The following is an 18,288-nucleotide window of genomic DNA, read 5'->3' on the forward strand; positions in this document are numbered from 1 at the left end:
TGGGGGGGCTGATAGGGGGCAGAAGCTGACGGGGAGGAAGGGTTGCAGGCCATCAGAGTGATAGGGGCCTATTGGGGTGAGGGGCTGGAGGAGGTTGGCCAGCTGGCCCCACCCTAGTGGGGTAGGCGGGGGTAATTGGGGTGGGGCCAGCCAGGGGGAGAGGCCATTGGAGGTTAGCCAGCCCGCCCCACCCCCCTATCTGGCTGGTTCACTGGCCACAGTGGGAGTCATGGCGACCGATCATTCCAGTTGTTATGGCATTCCGGTCGTTAGCTTTTTATATATATAGATAGCAAGGTATCCTTTAAGTTTTTTAAACTGGCTGCACTTTCTCTTTCAGACACTAGAGCAGTGGTTCTCAACCTTCCTAATGCCGCGACCCTTTAATATAGTTCCTCATGTTGTAGTGACCCCCAACCATAAAATTATTTTCGTTGCTACTTAATAACTGTAATTTTGCTACTGTTATGAATTGTAATGTAAATATATGATATGCAGGATGTATTTTCATTGTTACAAATTGAACATAATTAAAGCATAGTGATTAATCACAAAAACAATATGTAATTATATATGTGTTTTCCGATGGTCTTAGGCGACCCCTGTGAAAGGGTCGTTCGCCCCCTAAAGGGGTCTCAACCCACAGGTTGAGAACTGCTGCACTAGAGGGAAGTGTAAAATCCATTCACGGTATCTTTAAGAGTTCAAGTTATTCGTTCATTCACTCACAACACCACGTATTTATTTCATTCCTATATAGCAGGAACTCTACTAGACCCCAGAGACAGAAGACAAAAACGATGAAGAAGATGAAGATGAAGATGAAGATGAAGATGAAGAAGAAGAAGAAGAAGAAGAAGAAGAAGAAGAAGCAAGAGGAGGAGGAGGAGGAGAGAGGAGACACATCAGTTTTTAAAAAAAAAAGGCAAACTATAACAAAGAATGCACATGATGCCCTAGCCAGTTTGGCTCAGTGGATAGAGCCTCTGCCTGTGGACTGAAGGGTCCCAGGTTCGATTCCCGCCAAGGGCACATACCCAGGTTGTGGGCTCAATCCCCAGTAGGGGGCATGCAGGAAGCAACCGATCAATGATTCTCATCATTGATGTTTCTATCTCTCTCCCTTCCTCTCTGAAATCAATAAAAATAAAAATTAAAAAAGAATGCACATGAGAACCAAACCCCAACTTTTGCAAGACTGGGTTTGAAGCAGGACAAGAGAAGCATTTCTGGCAGAGGGAGAAAAAAAATCACATGTGCATACGTATAATAATTCACACTAGATAAACCAGCTTATCCAAACTGGCTTATTCTATTGACAAAATTCCCTGACTTAATCTAAATGAAAATAACCTATATCTAACTGTTGTCTATAGAAAATAAAGACATAAGGTGTTAATGGGCAGGGAAGATCTTTTAAAATATTTTTCTTGATTTCAGAGAGGAGGGGACAGAGAGATAGAAACATGATGAGAGAGAGAATCATTGATTGGCTGCCTCCTGCATGGCCCCTAATGGGGATCAAGCCCGCAACCCGGGCATGTGCCCTTGGTCGGAATCAAACCTGGGACCCTTCAGTCCACAGGCCAATGCTCTATCCACTGAGCCAAACTGGCTAGGGCTTGGTGGGGAAGATGTGCTAAAATATATAGTTGGCTAGATTTCAAAATCAATTTTACACAATATTAAAAGTCTGAAGGTAACAGATACGATTGGAGTTAAGACTGCTTACATGATGATAAAAATTATCACTTGAAATCAGGATAAATTATGCTACAACCACCTAAAAAGAGTGTATCAGCCCGGCCAGTGTGGCTCAGCGGTTGAGCATTGACCCAGGAACCAAGAGGTCACGGTTCAATTACAGTCAGGTCACATGCCCGGGGTTGCAGGCTCAATCCCCAGTAGGGGGCGCACAGGAGGCAGCCAATGATGTTTCTCATCAATGTTTCTATCTCTCTACCTCTCCCTTCCTCTCTCTCTAAAAACAAAAATCAATAAAAAAATATTTAAAAAATAAAATAAAAAGAGTGTGTCAAGGGTAAATGAATAAATAGAAGTTTCCTAAATGTACTCTGCCTTATACAAATTAAGTTTCCAAGTTAGGAAAGAGAAGTACTCTGATAATTAGCTTTCACTCTTACCTTTGAAAAGCCTGTATAAAGAGACATGTTGGTTGGCAAATAATTTCCACACCTAAATAATTCATGCCTACATAGGAAAGACTAAGGGTTTAACTGATAAACCAGAATTAAAGCTCAAAGTCACCATAAGGGAAACGGAAAATCTGTGTGGTGTATTTTTCCCTAATCCTCAAATGATTGTTTCATCATTTGCTATGGTTTGGGATGTTTGGATTGTGGGTTTCAGGGGTGGGGAGTTGGTGAAAAGGAACAAGTTGTTAATTTCTCACACTGATGGGGTATACATGGTAGAAAAACTAAAAGCCAACATCCTAAAAAAGTTTCAAACACATACAAAATGAGACAGCAAACTTGTGAATCAAGCATGATTTGGCATCTTTAAATACAGAGCCAATTCTCTTCTAGTGCCAAAGCCAATGGCTTCTCCTGTAGATAAAATGGCACAGTTCCTAAAAAAGCCCTGGACGCTGTTTCCCCACAATCCTATAATCTGTCAGAAGACAGAAAACAAAAAGAAGGCTTTGCCAGCCAGAAAAGCAAATTATAACCAATACAGAGCCAACACTTTACTTCAGACAGAAGGAGCTTTTCTATGCATCTTTGGAAGGAGGGAGACAAAAGAAGAAGCTTACCATTGCTCAAACAACTAAGGCAAACATTTTAAACAAATATCACATTGGATAAGCAGTTGATGCAATCACCTGCTTTCTCACTTCTTATTCACAGCCTTAAAGAATCTTTACAACATTTACGAAGAAGAGTTGATAGCCACAAAATACAAAGAACTTTTACAAGTTGATTTAAAAAGAGGATACAACCAAAAAAGGAAATTTCCAAAGGGCATTAATTAGTAGTCATAGAAGAAATACATAAGGTCAAATATTACATATATTCCATAGTTGGGAAGTGGTGGAAAGTACTCCATACAGTCCTAAAGGTATTTTTGACTTGATAGTACTACCAACTGCAAGCTTCCAGAGAAATCCTGGCTACTAATTAATGAATAAAACAAAAATAGATATGGGTGCTTAAAAATCATCGTGTTGTACACTTTAAATATCTTACTATTTTGTCAGTTAAAATTCAATAAAGTTGGGGGGGGGGATAAGGGTGCCTAGCATAAACAATACATTCCTAAAAATATTTAGGATATAAGTTTTGTGAAACACCTAATCTGGGAAGAAAACTGTTAAGTAGAATGGATACAAGAAAACTTCAAACCAAATCCAAAGGAACTAAAATCAAAATATGAGTTCAGCCAGCAAATATACTAAAATTGGAAGGATATAAAGAAGATTAGCATGGCCCCTGCACAAGAAGGATGACATGAAATATATATATATATAAAATGAATCTTTACCTATGAACATAAAACAGCTGAAACTGGTGCACAATGAACATGGCAGATGATGGAAGCAAGTAACATAAAGTTTAAATATACAACCACAGAAGTAATGCACCTCCAAAAAAAAAGCTTACTCAACTGTCTTTATTATGGAAGCAGGCCATTCAGGAACCCCTTTATAAGTCACCAAATCAAAATAAAAGCAAATAACGCCTGGTGCTGCAAAGCAAGTATAGTCTTCCCATCAAAGAGGAAAAGAAACCTAAGCCTTTTATTTGTCCTTGATACAAAAAGATAATGGATTGTCAAAGAATTTAAATTCCAGAAAGAAAATTCAATTCCAACCTATGTAAAGCTAAGAACTCACATTGTTCTAAAATCAGCAATACACAGGTCCCTATTGAAAATACAATACAGCCCTAGCCGGTTTGACTCAGTGGATAGAGCATAGGCCTGCAGACTGAAGGGTCCCAGGTTCGATTCTGGTCAAGGGCACATGGCCAGGTTGTGAGCTTGTTCCCTGGTGGGGGGCGTGCAGAAGGCAGACGATCAATGGTTCTCTCTCATCATTGATGTTTCTGTCTCTCTGTCTCCCTTCCACTCTGAAATCAATAAAAATATATTTAAAAGGAAAAGAAAAGAAAAAAAAATACAATACAGCCCAATGGTTGAGTGTTGACTATGAACCAGGAAGTCACAGTTTGATTCCTGGTCAGGGCACATGCCGAGGTTGTTAGCTCGATCTTTTTCTATCACTCTCTCCCTCTCCCTTCCTCTCTAAAACCAATAAAAATATTATTTTTAAAAAATAAAGAAAATACAATACATAAGATCTCAACTGAGCGAGTTCAAGTTCTGAGCATGTCAGCAGACTACTGCTTAACCATTTCAGTTTTTTATCGATTTTATACATCAAAAGAACCACATCCCAATTTTTCTCTATTGTTAATGCCACTTTAGAAGCTGAGAAAAATTTAGTTCATGAGATTCAAATATCAAGCATTTTTTAAGTACACCACATCACCCATTCTATATTTAGACTCAGGTATGGAACAAGAAGTGCTAGCTTTGCTTGTAATGGCACCATGTCCCTCGTCAAAGCCTAATTGCAACCATCACCTAGGTGTCTATATGGTGTCGCCTAAAATAAATTAAAAGTCCTTTTCAATGCTTTTTTGTAAGTGGTCCTACTGATTGGCTGTGATGCTTTAAATATAGATAATAAATCACCCCACCAGTCCTTTAAACATTCAGCATTATAACTGGCATAATGAACCAAAAGGTCAAGATGGTAAAAACTCTAGTGATTTGAATCCTTCAAAGTGATATTATAAAAAAATCTTTTGGAAGTATTCTCTTTAATAAAAAAATTGTTTTACTATGAATCCATAATTGTTACATTCTAGAAATTAGGGTAGCAATATCTTTTCCCAAATCCTGAACTATATTTATAAAAATACAGCACCTTTCTCAAAAGGAAGTTAAGGCCTCTAACAAACAGCATGTTGCTAATTTTCACAACATCCCAATAAAGAACTATTACTTAGCATTTATATCACACTTGCCAAAGTGTTTTACAATTATTTTCATTAACAGTCATGCCTCACAACTACTCACTGAGCTAAACTGGTCCTGTTATCCTCATCTGACAGCTGAGAAAACTGATGCATCTATGACAAGATCAAGGTCAAGCCAGTCTGCTTTTCCAAGACCAGAGAGGAAAGGAGAGGGAACGAGAGATAGAAACATCAATGATGAGAGAGAGTCATTGATTGGCTGCCTCCTGCATGCACCCTACTGGGGCAAGCCCGCAACCCAGGCACGTGCCCTTGACCAGAATCGAACCTAGGACCTTAAAGTCTGCAGGCAGGCGAATCCACTGAGCCAAACTGGCTAGGGCTGGGACCTAACTCTTAAAAAAAAATCTCACTCCGCATTGTAAGTATATTGCTCACAGTCCTAGTTAGAGTAGGTTTTTAGAGAACAGGAATCCATCTAAAATGATACAAAAATATTAAAATATTTTAACACTTCAACAAAAATATGTAACTAGCCCTGGCTGGTGTGGCTCAGGTAGTTGGAGCACTGAAAGGTCGTCAGTAATTCCTGGTTGGGGTACATGCCCAGGTTATGTAAAATCAATAAAAACATTTTTATTGATTTCAGGAGAAAGAGAGAGGGAGAGAGAGAGAGATAGAAACATCAATGATGAGAATCATCACTTGGCTGCCTCCTGCACGCCCCCTACTGGGGATGGAGCCTGCAACCTGGGCATGTGCCCTTGACTAGAAATGACCCCGGAGCCCTACAGTCCACAGGCTGACACTTTATCCACTGAGCCCAACCAACTAGGGCAGTGATGGCGAACCTTTTGAGCTTGGCGTGTCAGCATTTTGAAAAACCCTAACTTAACTCTGGTGCCGTGTCACATATAGAAATTTTGTGATATTTGCAACCATAGTAAAACAAAGATTTATATTTTTGATATTTATTTTATATATTTAAATGCCATTTAACAAAGAAAAATGAACCAAAAAAATGAGTTCACGTGTCACCTCTGACACCCGTGTCATAGGTTCGCCATCACTGAGCTAGGGCAATAAAAATATATATTTTTTAAAAACACAGTATAGCAAGAAAGGAAAGGCCAATGTGAATATGAATACAGTAAACTCTGTAGGTGTGGAAGAAAGAGGTAAAGACAATTTCCACTTCATAGCTTTTGAGAGAAAGGTGGGGGAAAATAAATTAAAGGACTAGAGATCAACTTAAATAATAATTTATCAAGAACAGACAGATATTTAAGTGAGACAGAGGAACCTAACCAGACATCCAGACACCCAACAATTCTCTACTAAGAGGAATGATCTTACTTTACTAAATAAAAGTCCTTACTTAGAAATTTGAGACCTAGTGGAAAATCAGGGTACTTGTGGGGGGAAAAAAAGGGTAGAGACATGATCCAGAAACACTAGCAAATAGTTCAAATTGTCTCTCATGAGAAACCAATAGCAGAGGGAAGCAGATAGATGCCAAGCAGAGGGGGAAATGCTGTTAATCAATACTGCACCTGGTCCAGCTCCCTAAAAGTCACAGCTAATTTTCTCAATGTCTTCCCAAATCTGAAAATCCACACTCACCTGGAAGCTATAATACACAACCTCTAAGAATATTAAGGATGTCTCCTGCCACAATATTCTGAACGTCCAAGTTTCAGTCCATTAAGTAATCTCTGGAAGAACAGATAGCTTGGCTAGACTTTGGATGAGATCCACGTACCCTCCAATTAACTTGATAAATCTCACTAGTGAATACTTTTTCATGCACCGAAGTGGATAACATACCTTTAGATGACACAGTAGTGTCCTAGGATAGTAAGAGAGTAGGGAAGAAAAGCTAAGTAGCACAATAGTTGGCAATAAGCAAGCTTAACAACTAAAGTATAAAATAACTGGCAAAGTATTCTTTAAGTCTTACAAATCAGAGCACACAACTGTATTTCAAAGTAAAATAAAAAAATTCTAAAGGATCTAAAATTTGCACTCAGAGACTTTTCACTATGTATCTTCTAAATTCTTTAAAATATCAGCATGGCTCGTGAGTAGCCTTTTGAGTTTGGTTTCTTTCACTTACCATCATGCATATGAGATTCACTTATGTCATTGCATATATGAATAGTTCCTTTGCACCCTTGAATAGTATTCCATTGTATGAATATATCACAGTTGGTTTATCCATTCTAAGTTGAAGGACATTCAGTTTCCAGTTTTTGGTGAGTAAAAATAAAGCTACTGTAAACATTCACGGGTTTTTGTATCATAGGCTGTCCTTTCATTTAAGTAAATACTTAAGAGCATCAGCCCATGCACTGAAGGGTCTGGGGTTCGAATCCTAGTCAAGGGCATTTGCCTGGGTCAGGAGTTTGTTCCCTGCCCCTGTCAGGGTGCGTGTGGGAGGTAACTAATTGATGTATCTCTCCCACATCTATGTTTCTCTCTCTCTCTCTACTTTTCTCCCCTACCCACCCTTCCACTCTCTAAAAAAAATCAATGGGGGAATATAATCTCCAAAAAAATAAAACTAAGTTAAAAATTCAAATATTTTAGGAAATCACATTTCTGGAATTCTTTAAAATCTCCTTCTTGCACCCTTAGACTTTTTATTTTTTAATTTTACACAGTAAGATTGATTTTTCAGTGTTTGGTTCTAAGAGTTCTCATAAATGCATAAAGTTGTATAACCAAATCAAGATACAGAGGAGTTTCATCGCCCCCCCCCTCCCAAATTTCCTCATTTGCAGTCAAACACTCCACCTATCCTTACTCAGATGTAATCATTGAGTTGTGCTTCACTGTCCCCATAGTTTTGTTTTCCAAAATATCACAGCAATTCAATCATACAGTGAGTAGCCTTTTGAGTTTGGTTTCTTTCACTTACCATCATGCATTTGAGATTCATTTATGTCACTGCATATATGAATAGTTCCTTTTTATGGCTGAATAGTATTCCATTGTATGAGTATATCACAGTTGGTTATTCTGAGTTGAGGGACATTCAGTTTCCAGTTTTTGGTGAGTACAAATAAAGCTCCTATAAACATTCACACACAGGTTTTTGTGTCATAAGTTGTCCTTTCATTTGGGTAAATACTTGGGTCATATGCTAGGTGTTTGTTTTACTTTATAAGAAACTACCACAATGTTTTCCAAAATTCCAGTGCTCCATACCCTCGCCAGTCCAGTCTACTCAGTTTTCTTTTTTTGTTGTTTTGTAGCCATTCCAATGGCATATCTTATTATGATTTTAATTTGCATTTCTCTAATTACTAAGACGTTGAGCACATTTCCTGTTTGTGTGCTTATTTGCCATCCATATATATTTTCTGGTGAAGTCATTCAAATATTTCACCCATTTTTTTTATGATGCTATTTGCATCTCCATTCTAAACCTTCCCAAATATCCAGAAACCTATTGAACATTTCTTCCTAGATTTCCCAGATACTTCAAATCTAATATACCAAAATCAAACTGATTTTCCCTCAAATGTTATGGCTTCTTACTCCTGAATTCCCTACCTTGATTAATGACATCACCATCCACTTATTTGCCAAGCAAGCAATTTCAAATCCATCTTTGACAACTCCTTTTTCCTTACATACTACCCAATATAAAGTCAGTAAGATCCTTCTAGTCAGTTTCCTAAAAAGCTCTTTTACCTACAACTCCATTACCAATGTAATTGAGATCTTCAATATCTTCTCAAGTGATCATTACACCAGTCTCACAAACTACTCTCCCTGCAGCCAAATTCAACTTTTTAAATCTAACTTCCACACTTAACAGTGTTACTTGTCTTAAATAGTGATCTGAATGTGTTGTATTCATCCATCAAGACCCTACTGACTCTCTCCAGGAAGACTTTTCCAACCTTCTCCCCACACCACACAGAACTAATGTTCCCATAACACTTAGTTCAGATCTCTAGAACAGCACTTACTGTACTGATTCATAATCGCTTTAATTGGCTAATCTCCAATTAAAATGTGAGCTCTTCAAAAACAAGGGTTTTCATATCCCATTGCATAGCACAATGCCCAACACACAGTAGGCACTTAAATGCCTGCTGAATTTGATTGCTAAAAGGATTAACTACCAACACTTTTCAATAAAATCAGAGTCCAAAGAGATCTAAGTCTACTTTTGGCTCACTGGTAATTCATGAATTTGAATTCATGCTTATCTTAATTCTAGTTCATATTTTCCCCCACCAGCTTCAGCGTTAGTTACCAGAAAATTAATAACTAAGTCATTTATATCACTCCTTAAATGACCTATATTTTTTCATTAAACATTACAATCAAATGCTGTACCAAACTACAATTTTATAATTGAGTCATCAAATCTGGTAACTTATTACCCCTCTTGTATTTAAATGCATCTTTAATAAAGAAAATTTAGCATTTTTCCTTGAGTTGTATTCCTTTTCACTCTAAATTACAAACCTCTGAAAGGGGCATAATCAAGACCTTGACAGGCAGTTAAAAGACAGAAATATTAGACACTTCTCTGCTGAGAAAGCAATCACTTCTCACCAAGAGTACAGTGACTTCACACGTATTTCCCTCTCTAGTCAGCTGTAGAGCTGCAGCCCTTCCACTGGCCACTTTGCTTCTCACACTCACTTCCCAATTTATTATATTAGAGTCATCTTTTTAGAGTTGCTATAATATTTGAGTTTAAATCCAAGAATTAGGCTTATGTCTCTTCTGAAAATGTTCCAAGCTTCCTGTCCTCCTCTGCTGCATTATACAATGTTACTCTGCCAAAGTCTTAGCTCATTTCCTCCTCCTGCTTGTCCTGATATGGTGCTACACATCAATAATGCCCTCTCCCTTCCCATTTTCAAACTTTACTGTCTGCTTGGAATGCCCTATCTTCCTTGTTCACTGTGAGGGCCTATCATGCAGGTTCAATGCAGGAGGCCTTTTCAAACAATAGCTGCACCCAGCCTTTCATCAACACACAAGTTGTACCTCCCTCTAGTTGAAAGCTTACTGTACTTCATCAATTCCAAGACACACTCCCCTCCCCTACATTTCTCTGAAAAAAGGGTACATCTTATAACTGATGGCATGCCAAGTCTCATTAGCAGCATTTCTTCTTGCTTAGTGGTATGTAAAATAATTGTGAGCCTTACAATCACTAGCACCACAAGTTTGATGAAGTAAGATATTACATTCCATTAGAATTACTTTGTATATTTCTTTTTCCCCACTAGACTGTGAAACCCCAAGGGGCAGAGGCCATGTCATAATCATCTTTGGTCAGCATAGATTTGGGCACAAAGAGAGAGTGTATCCAATAAACACTAGTAATAATTAGCATTTAAAAGTACAAGGTATATTCTAAACATTTTACATGCATTAACACACTTAACCTTTGCAACAACCCCCTGAAGTAAGTAATTATTATCTTCAAACTGTGGCTCAGTTGGCAGGGCATCGTTCAGTGCACTGACAGGTTTCCAGTTCCATTCCCAGTCAGGACGCATGCGGGAGAGGGGGCGGTTTCCGGACTCAATCCCCAGTAAGGGGTGTGCAGGAGGCAGCTGATAGATGTTTGGCTCTCACTTCTATGTTTCTCTCCATCTCCCTTCTTCTCTCTCTAAAAATCAATTTTAAAAATCCTTTTAAAAAATTATCTTCATTTAAGATAAGGAAACTGAGGTAAAAACATATAGGTAAGTAAGCTATTCAAAGCTACACAAAGTTGCAAAAGATTTGAACCCATGTTCACTGATTATGATTCATACTGTTATCATTTTTCCATTCATCAAATATTTAATAAGCAATTACTCTATACCAACTACTGTGCTAAACACTGGTAAGCAAACCCTCGGTTTCTCAGGAGGCTACTCTAAACCGTAAGTTCATCCTTTTTTTGTTAATCACCACCCAAGGATATGTTTATTGATCTGAGAGAGAGAGAGAGAGAGGAAGAGAGAGAAACATTGATGTGAGAGAGAAACATCGATCGGTTGCCTCCCGCATGCACCCCAACCGGGAATCAAACCCAAAACCTTTTGGTGTACCGGATGACGCTCCAATCAACCAAGCCACTAGGCCAGGGCCCATCGGTTCATTCTTGAATCCTTTACCCTCCAAACATCAGATCCAACCTACAAAGTCACTAAATTAAATCCACTCTCTTTACTTTTCCTTTTTAACATCTTCCCATCCTCCTTTAAAGCTATTAGCACTCTATCAAGAACCAAAACAAATGATAAAGCAAACACAGAAACCTTTGTGCTATATTATTAATTAGCAGCTGTGAAAATATCACAAAAGAGACTTCAGTTAAGGAATGGGTGGCAAAATCAGAAGGCTTTTAAGAAAGAGATTCTAAAAAAAGAAGAAGAAGAAAAGAAACAGATTCTTTCTGCAAGTAAATATTCTCAGTGGAGCCCTGACCAGTTTGGCTCAGTGGATAGAGCGTCGGCCTGCGGACTGAAAGGACCCGAGTTCGATGCCGGTCAAGGGCATGTACCGTGGTTGCAGGCACATCCCCAGTAGGGGGTGTGCAGGAGGCAGCTGATCAATGTTTCTCTCTCATTGATGTTTCTGACTCTCTGTCCCTCTCCCTTCTTCTCTGTAAAAAATCAATAAAATATATTTTTAAAAATATATATTCTCAGTGGAAAAAAGAGGGAGGAAAACACCATCATTTTGTTTTTATATAGGTTAGTTTAAAAAGTTTTCCCTGAGCCCTGGCCAGGTAGCTCAGATGGTTAGTGTCATATGATACACCAAGGCTGCCCGATATACCAAGGCTGCGCGCACAGTTCAATCCTCAGAGCACATACAAGAATCAAACAATGAATGCATAAATAAAAGGCCCAGCCAGTGTGGCTCATTTGACCTATGAGCCAGGAGGTTACAATTAAAGTTAAGATTCAATTCCCAGTCAGGGCACATTCCCAGAAGAGGGCGTGCAGGAGGCAGCAGATGAATGATTCTCTCTCATCATTGATGTTTCTATCTCCCTCTCCTTTCCTCTCTGAAATCAATAAAAATATATTTTAAGGGGGTAAGAGATCAACCAAAGGACTTGAATGCATGCATGCATGCATATAAGCATAACCAATGAACACAGACACTATGGGGGTGAGGGCGTGTGCTGGGGGGTGGGGGTGGCCGGGGGGGGGGAGGGGGGGGTCAATGGGGGGAAAAGAAGACATAAGAAAAAAGAAATATATTTTTAAAAATAATAATAATAAATAAGTTTTCCGCCGAAACCGGTTTGGCTCAGTGGATAGAGCGTCGACCTGCGGACTGAAAGGTCCCGGGTTCGATTCCGGTCAAGGGCATGTATGTTGGTTGTGGGCACACCCCCAGTAGGAGATGTGCAGGAGGCGGCTGGTCGATGATTCTCTCTCATCGATGTTTCTAACTCTCTATCCCTCCCCCTTCCTCTCTGTAAAAAATCAATAAAATATATTTAAAAAAATAAATAAATAAATAAATAAATAAGTTTTCCCTGAGGCAGGTGATGCTTCTTTAAGAAAAATGATTCATTTTCTCAGACTAAAAATGAACTAGTAAACCTTATTCCTTTTATTTTAGCCCTTGCTATGTCAGGAGTGCATGGGAAGCCCTTACATCCCCACTTTAGACAGACTGCTCACACAACAGACAATCCCAGCACTGACTGTCACCTTTCTCTGCCCCAGGGGAAGACTCCTCATTTAGTAAAGTCACCTATTACATAAAAGTAACCACAAATAGCCGAAACTGGTTTGGCTCAGTGGATAGAGCGTCGGCCTGCGGACTGAAGGGTCCCAGGTTCGATTCCAGTCAAGGGCATGTACCTGGGTTGTGGGCATATCCCCGGTAGGAGATGTGCAGGAGGCAGCTGATCGATGTTTCTCTCTCATCGATGTTTCTAACTCTCTATCTCTCTCCCTTCCTCTCTCTGTAAAAAAATCAATAAAATATATTTTAAAAAAAAAAAAAAAAAAAAAAAAAAAGTAACCACAAATAGGAAAGAGAATAGAAGGAGGAGGAAAGGACAGGAAATTCTCATCACAGCTGAACAAACCTCTACCATTTTAACATAACACAAATGGCATTTATGAACTTATTTGAACGGATGGAAATTTCCAATAGAGGAAAATGCATTACCAAAATTAGAAATAGATGTCCAATTATTAAAAATAAGATGGCTAGGCCAGCTCTAACATTTTGTACCTCTACTTCATCTTCCATGTGGTAGTCAAAGACAGAATAAATTTGTATTCTGTAAATGACCTATGACAACAGTAACAAATGCTTGCTTTTTTATAGGTTTTATTTTTTTAAATATATTTTTATTGATTTCAGAGAGGAAGGGAGAGGGAGCGAGAGACAGAAACATCAATGATGAGAGAGAATCACTGATCAGCTGCTTCCTGCACGACCCACACTAGGGATCAAGTCCACAACCCAGGCATGTGCCTTGACCGGAATTGAACTACGACCTCCTGCTTCACAGGTCAATGCTCAATTACTGAGCCATGCCGGCCAGGCTATGCTTGCTTTTTTAAACTATCCTTAAAAAAAGATAATCAGCCCTAACTGGTTTGGCTTAGTAGATAGATCATCGGCCTACGGACTGAAAGGTCCCAGGTTCGATTCCAGTCAAGGGCATGTACCTTGGTTGCGGGCACATCCCCAGTTTGGGGTGTGCAGGAGGCAGCTGATCGATGTATCTCTCATCGATGTTTCTAATTCTCTATCCCTCTCCCTTCCTCTCTGTAAAAAATCAATAAAATATGTTTAAAAAAAAAAGATAATCAGTGTTATGGACAGAAAATTTACTGGGAGAGCAAAGAGTTAAAAATGACATAGGACTGTGCATTTCCAGGAAAGAGAAGCAAAACACATTTTACCAGATAGAGAAGTTATAGACAACTAGAGTTCATTTTCCTCATTCCTATAAAATAACTCATTTTTCTTATCTGTGAATCTTCAAGGATCTAGGACAGCCGCCACTCCCTACCTTGGCTTAGAGGAGACACATCACTCACTAATTTCCAAAAGGCCTCACCATTTCAGGCTCTCAATCTTCAGAGCCACCAAAGCTGAAGCAAAGGTCTCTTTCCGTCCTTTTGAAAAGAGTTTCACCTCTCTCTCAAAAGATGCGGCTAGAAAGCCATCTTCTTCCTCGGCAAGCACACAGCTTAACTCTGTCCTCTGATTTCCTACCCCAAACAGTAAGAACAACACAGCTCCGGGAGTGCGCTCCTTCAGCCCATCGGAACGAACCGGTCAGCCACCGCCTGGGCTCATGCACAGCTGCTTCTATCTTTCTCTGAGACACTCCACCCGGGAGGTTCCACAGGCAGAGCAACAGAAAGTGGAGTTGAAAAGGTGCTATATGCTTATCTGACTTCCAAAACAGAGACAGGGACCTGGGGGGCAAGCAGACTCCTTTGCAAAGGCAAGTTTTTAATAATTTAAAAATAACAAACTGTCCTTGCACATCCCTCACTGTGCAGCCCTTCCAGATCGTCTCAAACTAGTTTTCTCTGCTCCAAGTACAACACATTGGTACCAACTGTGCTATGAGGGAACAAACCTGAATGAACGATGTTCAGAAAGCACTTAACGTACTGGCCCTCCATCCTCTATTTCCTTCCTCTTGGGTATGGAGCTTGTCAGAATGCCCGAGTATGGTCTTTTTCCTACCTAAGTCTGCTGACTAATCGGTCACATCACAGAACAAACTGGTATTTCTGCACATGATCTGCTGTGCCTAAGTGGAAAGCACCTATGTGCCTACTGGGGTTTTACAAACAATACACTTCAACCTTGACAAAGAAATTAGTCATTCCATTAATAACAAAGTCTAAAATCCAACAACACTGTTCGTGATATAAGTAACATCAGCTCAGTTCTTACAGTTTACATAAACCATCTCAATCGCGTACGTGATGCTCGCAACAGCCCATTGTATCACTCCGTCTCCCAGAGGTTCAGAAATGTTAAGTGGGACCTGCCCAAGATTTCCTATCGCCTTTAATCAGTGGTGGACGTGGGTTGGAACCTGTCGAACTCCAGCTCTTTCCTCTAGATCCCTGCCGGCTTTCAACAGAGGGCTCCGGTTTCCATCCGCTGCCGGAGCAGCCTACCGTTCCGGGCGCCCGGCCCTTCCCCGCCGGGATCCGAGTTGGCTTCTTCAGCTCCAGCAGGGCTTCCATCCTCCACCACCCTCCCCCCCGCGACCATTCTCTGAGAGAAGCGGAAAGGGAGAGGCGACCGAGAGAGCTCCTGGGGGAAGGGACGATGACAAACGGGGCAGCGCGGGGCACTGGCCCTGTCGTGAGCTCCTCCACTCTGCAACGCGCACCCCATTTCCTCCACAAAGCTGCCCAGTCCTGGAGGTAGCGACCTGCCCACCCGGGCCCCAAATTCGCCCGTCATTACCTCCAACTGTCCCTCCCCCACGCCCCTTCCCTCCCGACAGGCAGAGCCCACCCTCACCCCCCAAGTCGTGTATCCTTCCACCGAGCCACCCCTTCCCTCCTTCCATCACCACTCACTGTCGGTGACTGGGCCCGGCCCTCATGGCTGCTCCGCTGCCGCCCGCCGCCGCCACCGCTGCTCCACGCCCCGGCCCCTCAGTCGCCGCCGCCGCCGTCGGGACTCGCCGGCAGCCGCTCCTGCGCCTGCGCAGCCTGGAGTGCCGGGGGCCTTCGCGGGCCGCCCGCGCCTGCGCAGTGAGCTTCGGGGGCGCCTGACTTAGTGCCTGATGCCCTGAACCCCTGGGTCTCAGGTAAACAGGGCCGCGGGCTTCGAGGACTCGTTAAGCTTAGAGGCTGCGGCGGCTGCCCCGGGATCGAGGCCTCTAAAATACTTTGCCTAGGTTACTAAACGTTCGGACCCGTAAGGGCTATAGACTTAATGGCACTTTCCAGGATTCTGGGTCCCACTCGCACCTAAAGACCTGAATTCAGGTGCTCTGGGGGGAGCACTGATAAGTTTAGGTTTCTTTCAAGATGAGCACATCTAGAATGCATCGGGGATAACTGTGTAAGAGGGAACTTTGACATCCCAGAGTACACTTGTCTAGGAGGCGACTGCACCCAGAATACACTGGGGCACTGCTAAGTGAAGTCCGTTTATCAAGCACATACTATTTATTGGACGAAAATTTTCTAGGCATCTCGTATGTGCCACTGAGGGACTGGACTTGCAGGCTAATTATCCCCTACTCTCCAGCTCTCACTGTAGAGCCTGAGCCTTTTGCAAACCGGTAAAGAAAAACCAGATCTTTAGTTTAAGGAGGCCCAACTATCAGCTCCTAGACAACTGTGCTGCCTTGGCATCGCCCAAGAAGAGTCTAGGCTCCATTGAGTCCTTGGAATTCAACAACACAAATTTGAAAGCTGCAGGCAATGCGCTACAGTCCTAGGGAAGAAGAGGTACAAGACTCAGCTCTCGCCCTAGCCGGCTTGGCTCAGTGGAGAGAACGTGGGCCTGCAGACTGAAGGCTCAAGGGCTCAATTCCAGTGAAGGGCATTTGCCCGGGTTTGTGGGTTTGATCTTCTCCCCAGTAGGGGGCGTGCAGGAGGCAGCCGATCAATGAATCTCATCATTGAGGTTTCTATCTTTCCCTCTCCTTCCTCTCTGAGATCAATAAAAATATATTAAAAAAAAAAAAAAAGACTGCCGAAACCGGTTTGGCTCAGTGGATAGAGCGTCGGCCTGCGGACTGAAGGGTCCCAGGTTCGATTCCGGTCAAGGGCATGTACCTGGGTTGCGGGCACATCCCCAGTGGGAGATGTGCAGGAGGCAGCTGATCGATGTTTCTCTCTCATCGATGTTTCTAACTCTCTATCTCTCTCCCTTCCTCTCTGTAAAAAATCAATAAAATATATTTAAAAAAAATAAAATAAAATAAAAAAAAAAAAAGACTAAGCTCTCCTTAGCACTATGACTCTTCCATCACACCTCTAACCCAGTCTCCCTCTACAATTCAGAGTTTGGAAAGATAGGGACCAAGATATAATGTCAGGAGGTAAAAAAAATTAAGAAGAAAAAAAGAAGTTCCATTTTTTTTTTTTCTGTGAATGGTGTTAAATTCTCTCTACTTCTAGGCCTGGTCCCAGGATAAATGTTTGAACTTTTAATCTAAGATTAAGGAAAATTTTCCTCATTTTGGAAAGAAGCAAGAATAGGCTCTAGAGCAGATATTTTCAACCTTTTTCATCTCACAGCACACAAACTATTATTAAAATTATGCAGCACACCAACAAATATATTTTTTGCCAATCTGACAAAAAAAAAATAGGTCTAATTTTGACTCATTCACACCAAGTGGTTATTGTTGTGTTGGCTGCTCTCATTTCTTTTTATTTGACAATCTAAGGCAGGGGTGGGGGACCTTTTTTCTGCCAAGGGCCATTTGGATATTTGTAACATCATTCAGGGGTCATACAAAATTATCAACTTAAAAATTAGCCTGCTATATTTGGTCAAACATTTAATTAACCCACCGCTAGCGCCTTGGCAAGGCCAGACCAAATGATTTCACGGGCCTTAATACGGCCCGCTGGCCAGATGTTCCCCACCCCTGATCAAGGAGAAGAGAGGTCAGTGCCCCCAACTAGTCAGGTATTGCATGTTTTGTTTTGTTTTGTTTTAAATATGTTTTTATTTCCTGGCCAGTGTTGCTCAGTGGTTCAGTGTCCACCCATGCACCAAGAAGTCACTGGTTCTATTCCAGGTCAGGGCACATGCCTGGGTTACCAGCTGGATCCCTACTTAAGGGGTGTGCAGGAGGCAGCCAATCAATAATTCTCTCTCATCATTGATGTTTCTATTTCTCCCTCTCCCTTCCTCTCTGAAATCAAGAAAATATTTTTTAAAAGGTACAGATTGCATGTATGAGTTGCCTCCCACCTACACAATTATATCTTGACACTAGAAGCCCAGTGCACGAATTCATGCATGGGTAGGGTCCGACAGGCTGGGGGGAGGGGCCATGCGTGGTTGGTTGGCCGGCCCCACCCCCTGGTCGAACTCCTCGTCCAGGGGACAATTTGCATATTTGCCTTTTATTATATAGGATATGTAGAGTAAAATATGATAGCTAACAGAACAGGGTGATGGGCAATAGACAGGACATCCGGTGGGTACGGCTCTGGATCTATCCCAGAGGCTAGCTTCTGGCTTAGAAGAGTTGGCATTACTTGCAAATGTATTACCCTTTGGAATGAGAGCACATTTGGCACCTTAGGGGAATTGCAAAGTCAGAAAG

General features: G+C 41.3%; 1 protein-coding gene and 1 non-coding gene across 2 annotated transcripts in view; one reads left to right on the forward strand and one right to left on the reverse strand.

Annotated features, from left to right (window-relative positions):
• FAM222B (family with sequence similarity 222 member B) overlaps positions 1–15,684 on the reverse strand; it is a 61,724-nt gene extending 46,040 nt beyond the window's left edge. The window contains 1 exon segment of the mRNA XM_023759483.1: positions 15,569–15,684. The gene's annotated coding sequence lies outside the window, so the exon portion shown is untranslated.
• On the forward strand, positions 3,393–3,500 carry LOC111827382. Its single transcript, XR_002830905.1, has one exon. It is a non-coding gene; the product is annotated as a U6 spliceosomal RNA (small nuclear RNA).
• Positions 15,685–18,288: the final 2,604 nt, after the last annotated feature.

Source organism: Myotis lucifugus, unplaced genomic scaffold, assembly GCF_000147115.1.
Source record: "Myotis lucifugus unplaced genomic scaffold, Myoluc2.0 scaffold_157, whole genome shotgun sequence".
NCBI classification, from domain to species: Eukaryota; Metazoa; Chordata; class Mammalia; order Chiroptera; family Vespertilionidae; genus Myotis; species Myotis lucifugus.